We start from the raw sequence: 17,967 nt of genomic DNA, 5'->3' as shown, positions 1-17,967 counted from the left end.
GCCTACATGGCTGAAATGGTCATGAGGGACATTCTCGAGGAAAGAGGGTTGGGCAACTTTGCTAGGCTTGTCACTGCGAGCATCCACGATGAGGTGCTTGAGATACAAACAGTCTGTCGCCACTGGAAGGAGCTCGAGTTGAGGCTCCTTGCGTGGTATGGTCTCGATGACTCGCTCTGAATGTCGAAGAGGGAGCTTATGGAGTGGGTCAAGCTCCCTGAAAAAAGGAAGAACACATGAGCGCTTCTCTAGGAGTTCGAGAAGCGGTTTGCACGACTATTGGCGCTAGACCAGACCGTGTTTGATATGAGCAAGGTCCTATTGTTCATCAAGTTGGTCAACTCGTGCGACCGTGAGGTAGGTTTCCTTCGCAAGACAGACGACGACGTTACGACTGACTGGGTCATGGTGAAAAGAGTCTGCAGTCGTTTCAACAAATTGCAGGAATGGTGGAGCGATGAAGGGTTGTCATCGGCCGGCCCATTCGTGAAGGGACGAGTAGTGATAGAGGTGCCGACTCTGCCGGATAAGGTGAGAAGGTAGGCCGACTTGGGCCCAGTACCAACCAACGTGGTCGAGGTATCGTCCGAGAGTGCGAGGCTGGAGGGGTTGATGAAAATTGTGCGCGATCTCCAAATCGCTCAGGCTTAGAGGGATGGCGGGGGTCATTCACGTGACCGGCACCTGCCTAATAGCCTTAGATGCATGTGGTGCGACGGTGTCGACCACATCTAGAGGGACTGCGCCGACTTCGCCCTACGTGCTGAAGAACAATGTGGTGTACCTTTGGAATGGCCCGGTACACGCAAGCAAAAAACGAAGGCCCCTTGAGATGAACACCGACGAGGCGGTATGAAGAGGATAATGGAGGAGGAGGCGGCACGACACGTCAAAGCTATCCACTACCAGGCATCGGCAGGTATTCAGGTAGGAGGAGAGAAGAACACCAGCTTTGGAAGCGACACCAGATTTTGGCCGGTGATACTTGAAGGCTTCTCCGGGAAGAAGCTGAAGAAGGAAGAGGCGGATCGCGTGGAGAGGCAAGTTTGAGAGGTCATCGGGTCGAGCGATCCGGTAGAGAAAAAGATTGGCTTCGTAGAAGCTGTGTGCTAGAACTATGAAGTTCTGGTTGAAGACAAGTGGGTCGGGAAGGCCAGAGGAGCCGACCCTTCAAGTAGGTACGGTACCCGGAGCGGGCCAAGGAAGAATGATGATGGCCCGACTAACGTGTAGGAAAAGGAAAAAGGAAGATTTTCGAGCTTCCGACTGAGCTTGGAGATTGAGAAGTCGATAGACCTACGGAAGATCTTTGAGGAGCACATCCTCGATAGTTGAGTGAAATTCATCCAACAAGAGGTATTGGGTATTGCCAAGAAGGAGTTCCATGACACAATCCTCGACCGGGTAAAGAGGAATTGGCTCTCGCTTGAGCCGGAAAGCGAGAAAGTGTTGAAGGAAAAGTGACACACATTGACGAAGTGGCAGGAGAGGATGAATGTGTTGATAGCCACTATATGAGGCTGCATTGGATGAGGGCAACAATGTAGACACTGGTCCAGATTGGAGATGTGAAGGAGTTGGTCATAACGTTGATTGACCACAGTTCGGAAATCAACCTAATGTCCATGGACTTCTATAAGAAGGGGAAATGGCCGAACAACACTAAGCACGGTGTCGTGGAGAAAACCGTCCCTAGGCGGAACCGGAGAATATCGAGAGAATCGGCGGTGTGCACCATGTGCACACACCCTTGTATAAACGTGTGAATAGTAGGAGTCAAGTCGGGACAGGGAATCCCATGTAAGTCGGGATTTATCCCACATTGTAACGCATCCCTCTCCTTGTTCTATAAAAGGAAGGGAGCACCCTTTGTGATGGGGTTGCCCATTTTGTGTTAGAGGGTATACCGTTAGATTTAGGGTTAGTTCTTCTTCTTCTTCTTCTTCTTCCTCTTCGCGGTGTGGGTGGAGAGTTCATATATGTCTGTTTAGGGCTGTTTCTGCTCGGTCTCCTGTGCAAGACCCCGCTCTGCGCGACGAGCCCGAGAGCTCCCCGGACGGCGGCGTGGAAGCAGACTGCTGTTGTAACCTACCCTACCTTGGTCCGGCTCGAAGCCGGGAATGTTTTCTCCCCCTTTGTAATATACATACTCGTATCTTTTTGTGCATATTCGTGTCTCTGTTGGTGTCGGGTGCTTCCCTTCCCTGCGTTTCCTGTACATGAGGGTGTGAGTTGGGTCGGTGTGTGTGTGTGTGTGTGTGTGTGTGTGAGTCGGTGTCAAGCGCGCGCTTCCTCTCTTTCTCCCTCTCTTCCTCTCTCTCTCGTACGGTTGCTTCCGGAACGCGTCCGGAATCGTCTTCCCGGCTTCCCTCGTCTGAGACCCCCGTGGTCCCGCCTTTCTACACGCACGTGCGTAACAACGTGACATCTTTGGTGAACCCAACGTGAAGGGCGGCAAGGGAGAATGGAGTCGGAAGAAGATGACTTCGCACAACTTTTCGTTGAAGCGGTGAGGGAGTTTGGACGAGCGATAGCAAGCGCAAGTGAAGGAGCTCCGAGAAGCTGATAGTTCGTAGGAGGCCTTCGAAGAGGCACTCCTGAAGGCATATGGAGGACTGCGAAAGAGCCGGGGACAACACGACTTCGACCAATGGGTAGCAACGGCAAAGACCCATCGGGGCGCAACGAAGGCGTTCCGAGAGTTCAAGCGACGGCTTGCTCGGCTCCCGGAGCGGGAACAAGGTTTGGTGGGGGCGGACAAAGTCCTATTGTTCGTCAGGTCGATCGACCGTGCGGAACAGGAGGCCATCGGGATTGAGCTCGAAGACGAGGACGGAGCGAATGGCCTCACCGAGGACTGGTCGAAGGTCGGAAGGGTGTGCCAACGGCTAGATGACGAGCGAGCCGAGAAGGCTAAGAGGAAGGCCCGCGACGGCATGCCATCACAACAGGAAGAGGCCGAACGGCAAAGAGAGTCTGCAAGGCTCGGCTTCGGGGCCAGGATTGCGAAGGCGTACGCGGCTCTCGGGGTGAGGCTCGAGGAAGAGGAAAGATCAAGGCCGCAAGCCGAGGCCGAGGAGCCGAACTTGCCCCACGAGATGGCGGAAGACCGGTACGACGGTACCACGAGAGAGGGTGCGAAACAAAACGCCCTCTCGACTTGCAGAGATAGAACGGCCAAGGACGAGGCCGAGATACCGATTGCAGAATCGGAACGTTGGGACCAGCGGTTTCGGGCGTGTCAGCCCGAAACCCCGGTCAGGGGAGAAGCAAGCCCAAACGGGGCTTGCGCGATCGGTAAGGAGACGACCGCCGACCACGAAGAGCCGGTGGCTACGGACAAGGTTGTAAAATGGACGGGCGATTCCTCGTGTCTTCCCACACTTGCTCTCGAGACAACGGCAGTCGGGCCTGAGTGCCCACGTGAGTCCCAAGAGGAGGAAGGCGGCGACGAGAGACCGAGAATCATCGGCATGAAGGTGCCGATACGGGAGAGAGTGCGGGACGAGCCGCCCTGTTTTACATGGGGTGAAAGACCGACCGGGTGAAGGTCGGGAATTGGAAGGGAAGTGATCAAGGGTTCGGAACGAGTTTGGGGAGGTCGGCATGAGAGCCGAAACTCCGGACATTGGTGAACCAAGCCCAGGCGGGGCTTGGTTGATCACAGACTGGATGCTTCTCACCGAACGTGCTTGGGAGCGGTACCCCGAACGAGCGTCCGCAAATCATTACGGGACGGAAGCACCACTTCTTATCCGGAGACTCAAGCAGCCGGCAGCGAGCGCCGGCGTGAGACCTAGAGAGATGGGAGATGGAGGCGGGTACGCGAGAAGGAGAGCAACGATGAGTTCGGGAGAAGTACAAGGGATGAAGAGGAGAACGAAGACCGGTCCTACAGACATCTTCACACCGATCCGGCTGTCGGCCTAAGCGCCAGCGTGAGTCCTATAGGAGAGGTCAGTGGCGACAGGAGATCGGGACCCGGCAATCCGGAGAATGACGAACGGACCCGGATGAGAACCGGGCGGAGCGGACTCCCGGATAACCATTCCGGGAGGGAGGAAGAGAGCAGGCCTATGAAGAGGCTGAGGACACAGTACATCGGTACCACGGGAGAGGGTGCGGAGCAAACCGCCCTCTCAGCATGCGAAAAAGGGTGACCCGGGACAGGGTCAGGAAGACAAATCGGAGGCCAGAGGAGGATCCTGCACACTGTTTCGGAGACCATGACGGTTCGAGTCGACGTGGTGACGTAAGACCATGGAGAAGGAAGGTGGCGGCGAGGGGATGAAGGCAAAGAACTGCGGATGGGCAGTCCCACGAAGGTCCTCACACCGATCCGGTTGGTGGTCCGAGTGCCGGCGTGAGTCCTATAGGAGAGATCGGTGGCGGCAGGTGAACGTGACTAGACGACGAGCGGTGCTGTAGCGACCTTACACACACCGGTTCTAGAGACTCCGGCGGTCGGCCCGAGAGCCGACGTGAGACCTAGAGTGAAGAAAGGTGGTGGCGACAAGGCGGGCAGACCAAGGTCCCACGAAGATCCTCACACCGATCCGGCGGTCGACCCGAGAGCCGGCGTAAGTCCTATAGGAGAGATCGGTGGCGGTAGGTGAATGTGATCGGACGATGGAAAGCAGAGAAGGAAGGTATCAGGCCGGCGAAGCGGCTATAAATCGAAAGATCTACCGGCAAGGTCACGTGCATAAGGAAGTCCGGTCCTACGGGATCCCTACACCAGACCGGAGACCCCGACAGTTCGGCCAGTGTGGCAACGTGAGACCTCAGGAGAAGGCTGGTGGCGGCAGGAAACGGGACTTGACTACCCGGAAGACACGAGGAGAGTCCGGGAGGGACTCAAACAAAAGACACCCGAATTTTGGCAAGCAACGAAACGAAGACCGGTCCTATGGGACCCTCACACCGATCCGGAGACCCCGGCAGTTCGGCCAACATGGCAACGTGAGACCTAGGGAGAAGGCCGGTGGTGGCAGGGAATGGGATCCGGCAACACGAGATAGCGGATCGGGAGTCGGTAAGACGGGGGCGGACGAAGTGCGAAACCCTTACGGGCCGGTTACGGTTTCGGAAGGAGCCGGTAGGGCCAAACACGGGGAGGTGTGTTGGGCCGGAAAGGCACACATGGGACAGAACAAGAGTCTCGCAAGTGGCCATCACGGGCCGGATCGAAGCGTGACTGCGGGACGGAGTGCGGCACAGGCAGTGCCAAACAACGAATGAGGGTATGCGGCACACAGAGGTGCTGGAGCGGAAAGGCGAGCGCGAAGACGGGTTGCGTGGTTCGGAGGTAGCGCGTAGAAGGCCAGAGGAGGATCCTCCACACCGTTTCGGAGACCATGGCGGTTCGAGCCGACGTGGCGACGTAAGACCATGGAGAAGGAAGGTGGCAGCGAGAGGACGAAGGCAGCGCGAAACATGGATGGCAATAGGGACAACACGAATGATCGACGGAGACCAAGCGGGCCACTATGGGCATTCCTCAAGCAGAGGACATCGGGCATACGGCGAAGAGCGGGGCATGCATACGACCGAACAAGGGCCAGCGGAAGTACGCGTACTACAGAGAATCGCGGCGAACGACCCATCGACGGGACAAATGAGCCTACGGAGAGGCAAGCGGTGAGGATGAGCCAGTCCGAAGCAAATGACGATCTGGAGGATGAAGGGTAAGCGCGGGCCGGTCGTCTCCGGTGAAAAGTCTATTTTGGTGCATACCGGTGGATGCGCGGTTAGGTGGGGGTGGATGTCGTGGAGAAAACCGTCCCTAGGCGAAATCGGAGAATATCGAGAGAATCGGCGGTGTGCACCATGTGCACACACCCTTTTATAAACGTGTGAATAGTAGGAGTCAAGTCGGGATAGGGAATCCCATGTAAGTCGGGATTTATCCCACATTGTAACGCATCCCTCTCCTTGTTCTATAAAAGGAAGGGAGCGCCCTTTGTGATGGGGTTGCCCATTTTGTGTTAGAGGGTATACTGTTAGATTTAGGGTTAGTTCTTCTTCTTCTTCTTCTTCCTCTTCGCGGTGTGGGTGGAGAGTTCATGTCTGTCTGTTTAGGGTTGTTTCTACTCGATCTCCTGTGCAAGACCCTACTCTGCGCGACGAGCTTGAGAGCTCCCCGGACGGCGGCTTGGCAGCAGACTGCTGTTGTAACCTACCCTACCTTGGTCCGGCTCGAAGCCGGGAATGTTTTCTCCCCCTTTGTAATATACATACTCGTATTTGTTTGTGCATATTCGTGTCTCTGTTGGTGTCGGGTGCTTCCCTTCCCTGCATTTCCTTTACATGAGGGCGTGAGTTGGGTCGGTGTGTGTGTGTGTGTGTGAGTTGGTGTCAAGCGCGCGCTTCCTCTCTTTCTCCCCCTCTTCCTCTCTCTCTCGTACGGTTGCTTCCGGAACGCGTCGGAGTCGTCTTCCCGGCTTCCCGGCTTCCCAGCTTCCCTCGTCCGAGACCCCCGTGGTCCCGCCCTTCTACACGCACGCGCGTAACAACGCGACAATGGATGGAAGATATGTGCGGTGACCCGCGCTATGGAGGAGCTACAAGGTGCATGCCTGAATGTCCGGGTGAAGGTCGGAGACGTAAAGATTTATCAACCCGGTCATACTAGGTGAACCATACATTATGGGGGCTCACATGGAGACGAAAGTGCTAGACAACGGTTCGGCATATGCAAGAGTGAAGAGCCAAGACGATTGTCATTTTGTCCAGTTCCTGATGGTTCGGCCGAATCACAAGCGACTCTCTCTCAAGGGAAGGCCGAGAGGATTTTTGAAGAGGGTTGTCAAGGCGTGGGGGCGCGATAGTCTAGACAACAGGCCGAAACCCCACACTTGTACATTAGGTAGGAAAATTGGCTCTCTGATAATGGATCTCGTATAGCATATGGCATCAGTGATCGGGAGAGACAGAGGTTCGAGGGGCACCTGAAGGCATACAGAGTTGTGAAAGATTGCTTACGGAAGCGTTAGAAAGAACAATACAGAGAGAGAGAGAGAGAGAGAGTACGCGGGAGAGACAGAGAGTGAGAGAGCAAAACACACTATTTTTCAAGATTATATTAATACTCTGTGCTCTATATCTATAACACGCTCATCAACGCTATTTATACAAGTCCACACGGGACTGTTAGAAGTACGGTGTACTTCGATGCTCACACGAGCGTCTGACACTAACTACGAGACTATAACTGCCTAATAGTCTAACCTATACTAGGCTTCCGGTTACGTATTGGATCCGACATACCGGCTCCCCAGCTCACCGGTCCTTACTACTTACTGGCTCGGTTGCTCACCGGCATACTGATTCATCTCGCTTACCGGCTTAGGCTTATTCAGCCGATCCGGCTACGGTTGAGCTTGCCGCTCAACACTCCCCCTCAAGCTCAACCTGAGTTAGAGTCGTAGTGTCAACCTCTGTGGCAGCCGGTTCTTCCAACCGACTTCTCCTGGCGTCGCTTCGCCTTGCTCGTGCTCCTTGTCCAGTCCGGTCCTGTTTACCGCGACCCCTTTGGTTCTGCACGCCTCGACCTTCAGCATGTCTGCTCAATAGGCCCTTCTCAGCTCCTTTGCTGCTATGACTCCGGCGCTTGCCGATTTGTTGGTTCCTCCGCGATGGCATTGACTTCCGTTGCGTCCGTGTCTCCTTAGCCTCTAGTTGATCTGACTCATCCGGATCCGTCTGTTGATCCGAATTGGCTATCTCCGACTCGTTCTAGCTCTTGTCCGAATCGGTATCCTCCGATTCGATTTTCAGCTTCAGGCCTCTCACCACATCGGACCACGTCCGGGTCTTGGCCTTCTCCGTGCTTCCCTTGGCTCCTTCAACTGGTTCACCGAAGTCGAATTCTTCATTCGACTCCGTGCAATGACCTCCGAATAGCATGCACTTCTCACCCTGAGTGTACACTTCTTCTTCACAGCCGCTCACTCCGACCTGCTCGGATGTGCCGACTTCCTTCGTCGACTCGGCTTCATTTTTCTTCTTGTCTCCACCTCTACTGGTTCTTCTCTTACCTACGGGTTCAACAGTTTTTTTGCCTTTGCCCGGTTTGGTAGTGTCTTTGCCCTTGCGTCTCCCCCTCAAGTGCGGCACATCGAGATGCTAAACACCAAGCATTTCGGTAAAGTGCTAGAACTTGTCCGACCCGAGCGGCTTGGTGAAGATGTCGGCAATTTGCCGATCTGTGTGAACATACCGTAGTTCAACTTCACCGCTCAGGACCCGCTCACGCACGATGTGATGATGCACTTCTATGTGCTTTGTACGAGCGTGGAACACAGGGTTCTTGGCGAGCTACATGCTTCTGAGGTTATCGCAGTAGATCAGGATCGGGGTCGGTACCTTGATCCGCAGGTCTTGCAGTAGTCGCGGAAGCCAAATGGCTTCGCAGGTGGCAACGGTCGCGCCCCGGTATTCAGCCTCAGTGCTAGATAGAGCCACTGTTGGTTGCTTTTTGCTGCTCCACGCAATAGCCGCGCTTCCAAGAGAAAACATAAAGCCAGAAGTTGAGCGATGATCCATTGCATCGCTAGCCCAGTCGGCATCCGTGTAGCCAACAAGCTCTTCGGTTATACCTTGCCGGTATAAGAGCCCCCGGTCCTTAGTGCCGCTTACATACCTCAGGATTCGTTGCGCGCACTGAAGGTGCTCCACGGTCGGCTTCTGCATGAATTGGCTTACCACTCCGACCAGATAACTAATGTCGGGTCGGGTGATGGTCAAGTAGATCAGGCTTCCGACTATTTGTCGGAACCGTTTCTCATCGCAGGATGGTCCGGAGTTGGGACGGATCTTGTGATTCCGGTCCAGGGGTGTGGAGACAGGTCGGCATTCCGTTATGCCGAACTTGTATAGTATATTCAACACATAATGGCGTTGAGAAAGCAATATGCCGTCGGGGGTGCGGATCACCTCGATCCCCAAAAAATAATGAAGGTCCCCCAAGTCCTTCATATCGAATGCGTCCGACAACTGGGACTTGACGCGGTGGATTTCCGGAAGACCTGGGCCGGTGATGACTAAATCATCAACATAGAGTAAGATACATACCGAACCATTTGAGCCTTGACGGATGAACAGGGAAGAGTTCGACTTAGAGGCAACAAACCCCATCTTTCGCAACCGGTGCGTGATCTTAGCATTCCAAGCACGGGGGGCTTGCTTCAAGCCGTACAATGACTTCCTTAGCTGGCATACCGCCGACTTGTTCACCTCTGACTAAAATCCGGGGGGCTGAGTCATAAAGACTTATTCTTCAAGATCTCCTTGAAGGAAGGCATTCTTCACATCCATCTGATGAAGATGCCACCCCCTTACCGCAGCAATCGCCAGTACCACACGAACCGTCGTCATCTTCACTACAGTAGCGAAGGTCTCGTTGTAGTCGATTCCATGAGTCTGCGCATATCGCTTCGCCACTAACCTGGCCTTGTACTGGTTAATTGTACTGTCGGCATTGTACTTTACCTTGTACACCCACTTGCATCCGATCGGTTTACAATGACGGGGAGGGTCAACCAGGTCCCAAGTTCTGTTGGCATCCAGTGCCCACATTTCTTCCTCCATAGCGGCACGCCAATTTGCGTCCTTTGCCACTTCTACGTAGCTCTCCGGGTCACGCACTTCCACGACCTTGGTCATGTACGCATAATGATGCGCCATGTACTCGTTATACCCGTACCGTTTAACGGGATCCTTCTGGCGGGTGGACCGGCGTAACTCACCGTTACCCGATATGAGACCATTCTTGGCCGGTTCGGTCTTCGTTCCCGAAGATCTGCCTATGCCCTTGCCGAAGTCAGATACGCACCGATCCGACTCATCCTTGCCGGTCTCGAATTCCGGCATCTTCTACTTCCCTTTCTCTTTGCGTGTGAACCGTCTCCTCGGTTCCTTGTGCGGGGAGAGCAAGATAGAGTCTCCACTACTCGCCGTCTCATCATCTGACTGGTTGGACTGATCTAGTCTCTCATTCGGTCTGCTTAACCAGAACCATTCCGGACTCTCATCTTGAGTGCCGACTTCATCGTTCTCTACCTGGGCCGGTTCAGGATCACTAGCCCCATCCTCCGACATCGAGTCGGGATCGGAAGTCGGAGTTGGTAAGGAATACCACGATGCCAATTCATCAAACTCGACATCTTGGCTGACTCGGACCTGCTTTGTCCGGGGGTTATAACACTTATACCCCTTTTGCTCTTGAGGATAGCCGACTAGGGTGCACTTTTCCGATTTTGCATCCAGCTTTCTCCGCTTCTCATCCGGCACATGTACATAGGCTATGCTGCCGAATATCCGGAGGTGTCTTAAATTCAGCTTGCGCCCGAAATACAGCTCGTGAGCTGACACCTTGTCCCCAATCCGGTTCTGGATGTAAACAGTCGTTTGGACTGCCTCCGCCCAGTAGAACTTGGGCATGCTCTTTTCCTCCAGCATTGCCCTAGCTGCGACAATCAACGACCGATTCTTTCTTTCGGCCACACCGTTCTGTTGCGGTGTGTATCTGCAGCTGAATTCTCGCCGAATTCCTTTTTGTTGTAGATAGCTGTTGAATTGGCTGGAAAGTACTCTTTTCCGCCATCCGACCGTAGGGATTTGATCTTCCTCTCCGATTCCTGTTCCACCATCTTCTGGAGGCTCCGGAGACACTCGAAGACTTCGCTCTTCCGCTCAATGAGGTAGATCCATGTATGCCGCGTGTAGTCGTCGATGAAGGAGACGAAATTTCGACTCCCACCAATGCTAACATTTTGTGCCGGTCCCCACACATCCGAATGGATAAGATCGAGCTTGTTACGGCTTCGATTTATTTCGGTGGGGAATGGAAGCCGGTGTTGCTTCCCAAGTTGGCAGGCTTCACAAATTTGGGCTCTCCGGCCGCTAAACTTCGGCAAACCGAAAACGACTTGTTTCGTTTGCAGGTCTTGAAGCCTCCGGTAGTTGACGTGGCCGATCCGCTTGTGTCACAGGTCGATATCCGACTCGACCTTCTGTCCTTTGGCGAACAGTGCGATGCCAACATCATTGGTGTTGAGGATAAACATCCTCCCATCTCTGCGCCCTTGCGCAATAACTTCGCCCTCATCCTCAATGAAGCACCCGAGGTGCGTAAACCGCACCTGCATCCCCTTGTCGACAATCTATCCGACCGACACCAGGTTCTTCGTGATCGTCGGAACATGTAATACATTCATCAGCTTCCCCCTCTGTCCGACATGGCTCAAAGGGACTTCTCCGACGTGCACGATTGGGTGGGGAGTGTCGTCTCCGGTTTCGACAACTCCCGGTTGATCCGGCTTCTCCAAAAAGGAGAACCACTCCCCGTGGCTCTTCATGTGGTTTGATGCGCCGTAGTCAACGTACCACACTTCCTCCGATTTGGAAGTGGTCTTCTTCATTGAGTTTGCCTTGTGCTTCATCACCAAGGCTGGCCCCTTACCGTTCTTGGATCCTCCCGATCCATTTGCGTAGTGCGAGCTTTGTCGTCCTTCCTTACCGGTCTTGCCGGATCCGGATTTGTCCGAATCGGCACAGTTTCTCCAACACTCGCTTTCCTTGTGGCCCTTTTTGCCACAGTACCAGAATTCCGTAGCAGATTTGTCTTGCCGGCCTTCGGCACCACCTTGACTCCCCCTGCTTGTGGAAGATCGGAACTGCTTTCGGCACGCTCACTGTGCCTTTGTTCCTGCTCTTGCCGGCCGCCTCCATTACGTGCCGACCTGCCTCGTCCACCACGCCTGCGGGACCGATCCGCTCCCGTGTACAACATCTAGCTGTCTGGGGATGCACTGGTAGATGCACCGGCGTGGTTCTCCTCTACAAGGAGCATCGACTATAAGTCGAAAAATGAGGGCGTATTCTCCCTTGTACAAACCGCAGTTCGGAAAGCTCCGAACTTGGACGCCAGGCCTCCAAGACAGACCTGTACCATCTCGTCTTCCTCTACGGTGACGTTAATAGAGGCAAGCGAGTCACAGATCCCTTTGATCCGGGCAGTGTAATCTACCACCGACATGTTCTTCTGTCGAACATTGCTCAACTCCTGTCTGAGTTGCATCTTCCGGGCAGTGGTGCTTGCGGCGAAGACTTTTTCAAGTTTCCCCAAGCATCCTTCGGTGTCTTGGCGTCACGGATATGGCTGAGCAGCTGGTCACCGACACTGGACACGAAGCAGTACATCACCCTGCTGGTCACCTGTTCCCACACTGGGAAGTTCTTGTGTGTCGTCTCAGGTGCTGAGTCGTTCACTCCGTCGACATAACTCCAGTAGCCATGCCCAAGCATGTACTGGTGCATCTTGTATGACCAAGATGCGTAGTTGGTTCTGTCGAGCTTCTCCACCGGGAGCGACGTAGCCATACCTCTGTCCATTTCTCCTTTTGTTTCTGCTTTCCGATCTGTTAGGGTTTCCTTCACAAGCGTAGATGTCTGGAGCAGAGGTTCTCAACCCACGCGCTCAGATACCATGTGAAAGATTGCTTGCGGAAGCGTTAGAGAGAACAATACACACACAGAGAGAGAGAGTACGCGGGAGAGAGAGAGAGAGAGAGAGTGAGAACACACTATTTTTCAAAATTATATGAATACTCTATACTCTGTATGTTCTGTCTCTACAACACGCTCATCAACGCTATTTATACAAGTCCACACGGGACTGTTAGAAGTACGGTGTACTTCAATGCCCACACGAGCGTCTGACACTAACTATGAGACTATAACTGCCTAGTAGTCTAACCTATACTAGGCTTCCGGTTACGGATTGGATCCGGCATACCGGCTCCCCAGCTCACGGATGGTCAAAATCGGTGGGGGTGGCTTCCTAATACGTGCAGAGGAGGACCCGTTTCGGAAAATGATCGAGAGTGATGGGAGGGCTTTTGCATTTCAGCCGGATAAGATCGGAGGCGTTGACCCAACCATCGTCAAATGGATGGTGATAATCACGGTACTACATGTACCGTTGAACCTTAAACTGATTCCAGTGGCAAGAGCTCAAATCCTGAATCTGATGGAGCTATCACCGAGAAGATTGAGATGGGGATCCTCAAACCGTGGAGTGTGCCCCATATTCGAATTGGTGGTTTATGGTGCCAAAGAAGAACGACACGTTGTGCTTCATACAGGACTTGCAACCAGTCAATAAGGTGACAATCCGAAATGCAGGGGTAGGATCGACCATCGATGAGTTCACGGAGGCCTTTGCCGGAAGGTCAATCTACTCAGTTAAGGATTTGTACATACGGTATAATCAGTTCCAACTAGCCATCGAAAGTAGGGACATCATAACTATGCGAACCCCTCTCGTCTTAGTTCGGATGTGTACCGTGCTGCAAGGAGGGACGAATCAAAGGCGCACATGGTAAATGCAATGAATAAGATACTACAGGATTGCATCTAGGACATTACCATGCTGTTCCTAGATGACATCCTAATAAAAGGGTGTCTGGAGGATCAAAAGAAAGAGTCGGTCGGAGAGGACGGATGATGCAGAGGTTCGAGGGGGCACACCTAATCTTCTTGGGAGAGAAATCGGCATTCAGACAGTCCGAGATCTTGGTGGTCAGTCACATGTGTGGACCCTAAGGCTGGAAACTATCTCCGGCCAAGGTAGAGGCCATCTCGGCGATGAAGGAGGAATGCATGTCGACTACGGAGGTCCGGTGGTTCCTAGGGCCATGTGCCTTCTACCACATCTAGATTCCCCATTATGTGCATATTGCCGAGCCACTCTATGACTTGCTGAAGAAGGGTCAGAGGTTTGAGTGGGGAGAAGAGCACACAGAGATTGAAGGGGATGCTGATGGCGGTGCAAGCCCTCCAGAAGGTGGTCTATGGAAAGGAGTCCCCGATATATGTGACGGTCAACACGAGTCTAACCGGAATTAGGTGGGTGATCAACTAGGAGGAAGAAGGCGGAACAAGATTCACCATCTGATTCGGCGCAAAGGTTCTGAGTGAGCGATAGAGAGGATACACCCACGTTAAGCGAAAACTATGGGGTGTCATGAACACATGACCATTACGGCGTCACCCGGACTTGAACCTCGAACCTTGTAATTCATACTTGAAAACCTCAACCATTAAGATAGCTTATTGTTATATGAAACAATAAAAGCTACTTCTTGTATTACATTGATTATTGTAAAAACTCTAGATTATTCTAGAATGTTCTAGAATGTCCTAGAGCATTCTAGGTCTAGAACATTCTAGAACATTCTAGAAATCTCTAAGCTATTCTATAGGAACCTATAAATAAGCGCATACATGTATTCTCAAATCAATTCGAATCAAACTGTCAGAACCAAGGATAAAAGATAGAGTGATGGAAGAAGGATAGAGAAGAATGGATGTATAAGATAGAGAAAGAAAGAGAATGGATACAAGATATGTAATGAGAGCTAAAGACTGGTGTTCGGAGATAAACTATGAGGTGCATGACAAGGAGTTACTAGCTATGGTCAACTCATTCGAGCAATGGCGTCATTTTCTAGAAGGATCACCTCATCAGATTATCATTTATAGTGATCACAAAAATCTCACATATTTTCAAACAGCTCGAGTATTAAATAGACGACAAGCTCGGTGGGCCCAATTTCTAACGCGTTTCGATTTCAAGATCATTTTTCGCCCCGGAAAACAACAAGGGAAAGCAGATGCTCTATCTCGGCGTTCGTATCTAGCACTTCGACCTGGAGATCCGGCCTTTGACAATCAAAAGCAAACTCTCCTCGGGCCATCAAAGCTACAGGTAACAACAATTTATGCCACACCACTTGATTCTACCCTTCTTGACACTATTCGGCAACAACTTCATTCGGATGATTTTGCTAAGGATGTCTTAGTCCACTGTGGTTCAAGTCGTCCATCTTGCTCCACATTGCCAGGGTCATCTCAACATTATAAGGACTTCAAGTGGCAAGATGGTTTACTCTTCTACAAGAATCTCCTTTACGTCCCCGACGGATCACCCCGACTTCAAGTGTTGGAATATTGTCATGATGCCCCCATGGCTGGACATTTTGGTATTTCCAAGACCATTGAGCTGGTGAAACGTTCGTTTTGGTGGCCTCACTTGCAAAAATTTGTCGAAGATTATGTTCGCACTTGTGACACCTGCTGTCGCGCCAAAATACCCCGGCATCACCCTTATATGGCTTACTACAACCATTACCCCCTCCCAACAAGCCATGGCAATCTATTTCTATGTATTTCATTACGGATCTGCCACCTTCCAAAGGCTTTGATACTATTTTAACAGTAGTGGATTGGTTCACCAAGATGGCACATTTTGTACCATGTGTAAAGACCATCAATAGTGAAGAAACTGCAGATCTCATTATGCGTGAAGTGTTTCGCCATCATGGTCTCCCGAATGATATTATTAGCGATCGAGGTCCTCAATTTATCTCACACTTTTGGAAGCACCTATGGGCAGGCCTCAAAATCTCTTGCAAACTCTCTTCGGCTTATCATCCACAAACTGACGGACAAACAAAGCGCACAAATCAAACGCTCGAGCAATATCTTCGATGTTTCATTAGTTATCAACAAGATGATTGGAGTAAAATTTTACATCTTGCTGAGTTTGCATACAACAACACGGTCCACTCTTCTACCAAAGTTACACCTTTCTTTGCCTACACCGGCAACCACCCTCGATGGTCTATACTGGATCTTCCCGAGGTGTCACGAAACCCTAGTGCGGCGCATCACCTCCACCGACTACAACAAATCCAGTTCGAGTTATTGTCACATCTTCAAAAAGCGCAGTTCGAGTTATTGTCACATCCAGTTCGAGTTATTGTCTCCGTTTAAGGTTGGTGACCATGTATGGTTGCTTCATTGTCACATCAAGACTACCCGACCGTGTGCTAAGCTTGACTATCAACGCTTAGGTCCTTTTGTCATCACGGCGCAGATTAATGATGAAACATTTCGTCTTAACCTTCCTGCACATATGCGGCTTCACCCTGTCTTTCATAGCTCTCTTTTGGAACCTTGCCACACCTCTTTAATTCCTGATCGTGTCGTGCCACCACCGCCTTCTGTACAACTTGTGGACGGCCCCGAATACGAGGTAGCTGCTATTCTCGATTCTAAGATTGTGCGCAATAAGCTTTATTATCTAGTTGATTGGCTTGGTTATCCTCCGAGTGATCGCACTTGGGAACCCATCGATAACGTTTGTAATGCTGAAGCTCTGGTCAACGACTTCCATCGTCACTATCCAAACAAGCCCGGCCCAACAATGTTAACGCCGACTTCCACTCGGCGTTCTCGAAGGAGGGATAGTGTCATGAACACATGACCATTATGGCGTCACCCGGACTTGAACCTCGAACCTTGTAATTCATACTTGAAAACCTCAACCATTAAGATAGCTTATTGTTATATGAAACAATAAAAGCTACTTCTTGTATTACATTGATTATTGTAAAAACTCTAGATTATTCTAGAATGTTCTAGAATGTCCTAGAGCATTCTAGGTCTAGAACATTCTAGAACATTCTAGGTCTAGAACATTCTAGAACATTCTAGAAATCTCTAAGCTATTCTATAGGAACCTATAAATAAGCGCATACATGTATTCTCAAATCAATTCGAATCAACACCAGTCTTTAGCTCTCATTACATATCTTGTATCCATTCTCTTTCTTTCTCTATCTTATACATCCATTCTTCTCTATCCTTCTTCCATCACTCTATCTTTTATCATTGGTTCTGACATGGGGTATCTTTTTGGTAGTGAAGGCCGATAAGGATTGTTTGATCGGGATGGAGGTGATTATTGAGACAGACTGTCTCCCGATCCTCGGGATGATATCTGGATGCGCTACCTCAGATCTGACGATGCTCACATGGATCGGGTATATTAAGTCCTAGAATCCATAAATCCGACACATTTCCGGGAAAGACAATACCATGGCTGATATGTTGTGGAGGGCTTGGTTCGAAGGAGAGGACGACATGGTATCAGAAGATGAGGAAGTTGGAGTCGATTTTTTCGAGTCGGCCTGATTGTGAGCGAACAAACGGAGCACTCCGACCCTGCACACGTTTAATGAAGAAGACTACAAAGGGGTGTGGCTTCTGATTAGAAGGTTCTTGAGCACAATGACAACGGATGCATCGTGGACTAAGGAGGAGATGAGTTGAGTCCAAAAGAAGACGACTTGAATCTGAAAGGAGAAGTGGAATCGCACACCACTCTGGGTGGTGATACGAAATGGGGAGCAATCGGTATTGGTGGTCAGGGATGTACCATGACCGGTAGCACTTCGTGACGACATGTGAAAGCTGCCAAGCACATTCCAGGATCAGACACCGTGACGAGTTGCACCCGACCTACCCACCAACCTGTCACTTCAAGTCAATGGTCGATTTCATGATGATGCTGATGGGGGTGGGACAGATGAGGTATCTAGTCCTGGCAAAGGAAGACCTGACGAACCAAGTGGAAGGACGGGTCTTGACAAACAATATGTCTGCGGCGGTATGCAAGTTCTTGATTGAGGATGTCGTTTGCCGATATGGATGTACCGGGAAGATCATGGCCGACCGACTAGGGGTCAAGCTCTCCCTCACGACAACGTATAATCTGGAGGCGAATGGAAAGGTCGAGCGAGGACATGGGCCAATTGTGAAGGCGATCGTGCGAGCACACGACAAAGGAGTGGGGAATTGGCCACGACTCCTACCATATGCGTTGTGGGCCGACTGAACTACGGACAGTTTGATAATAGGGTATATGCTGACAGAGCTCATGTTTGGGCAAAAGCCGATCATGCTACTGGAGTGGATGATTACATCATACATGGCGGTCGACTGAGCGGACGAGATGATTCACGAGGAGTTGCTAGCTGTGCGGATTCGACAACTCGAGAGCGGACCGGAGGCCGTAGAGCGAGCGAAGGCGAAGATAACAGAGGCGCGAGTGAAGAA

This window comes from Azolla caroliniana, unplaced genomic scaffold (assembly GCF_043228905.1).
Source record: "Azolla caroliniana isolate FFs.n. ecotype wild unplaced genomic scaffold, voAzoCaro1.0.p SCAF_9, whole genome shotgun sequence".
Lineage (NCBI taxonomy): Eukaryota > Viridiplantae > Streptophyta > Polypodiopsida > Salviniales > Salviniaceae > Azolla > Azolla caroliniana.
The sequence above is the reverse complement of the archived record's forward strand: the minus strand, read 5'-3'. Positions refer to the sequence as shown.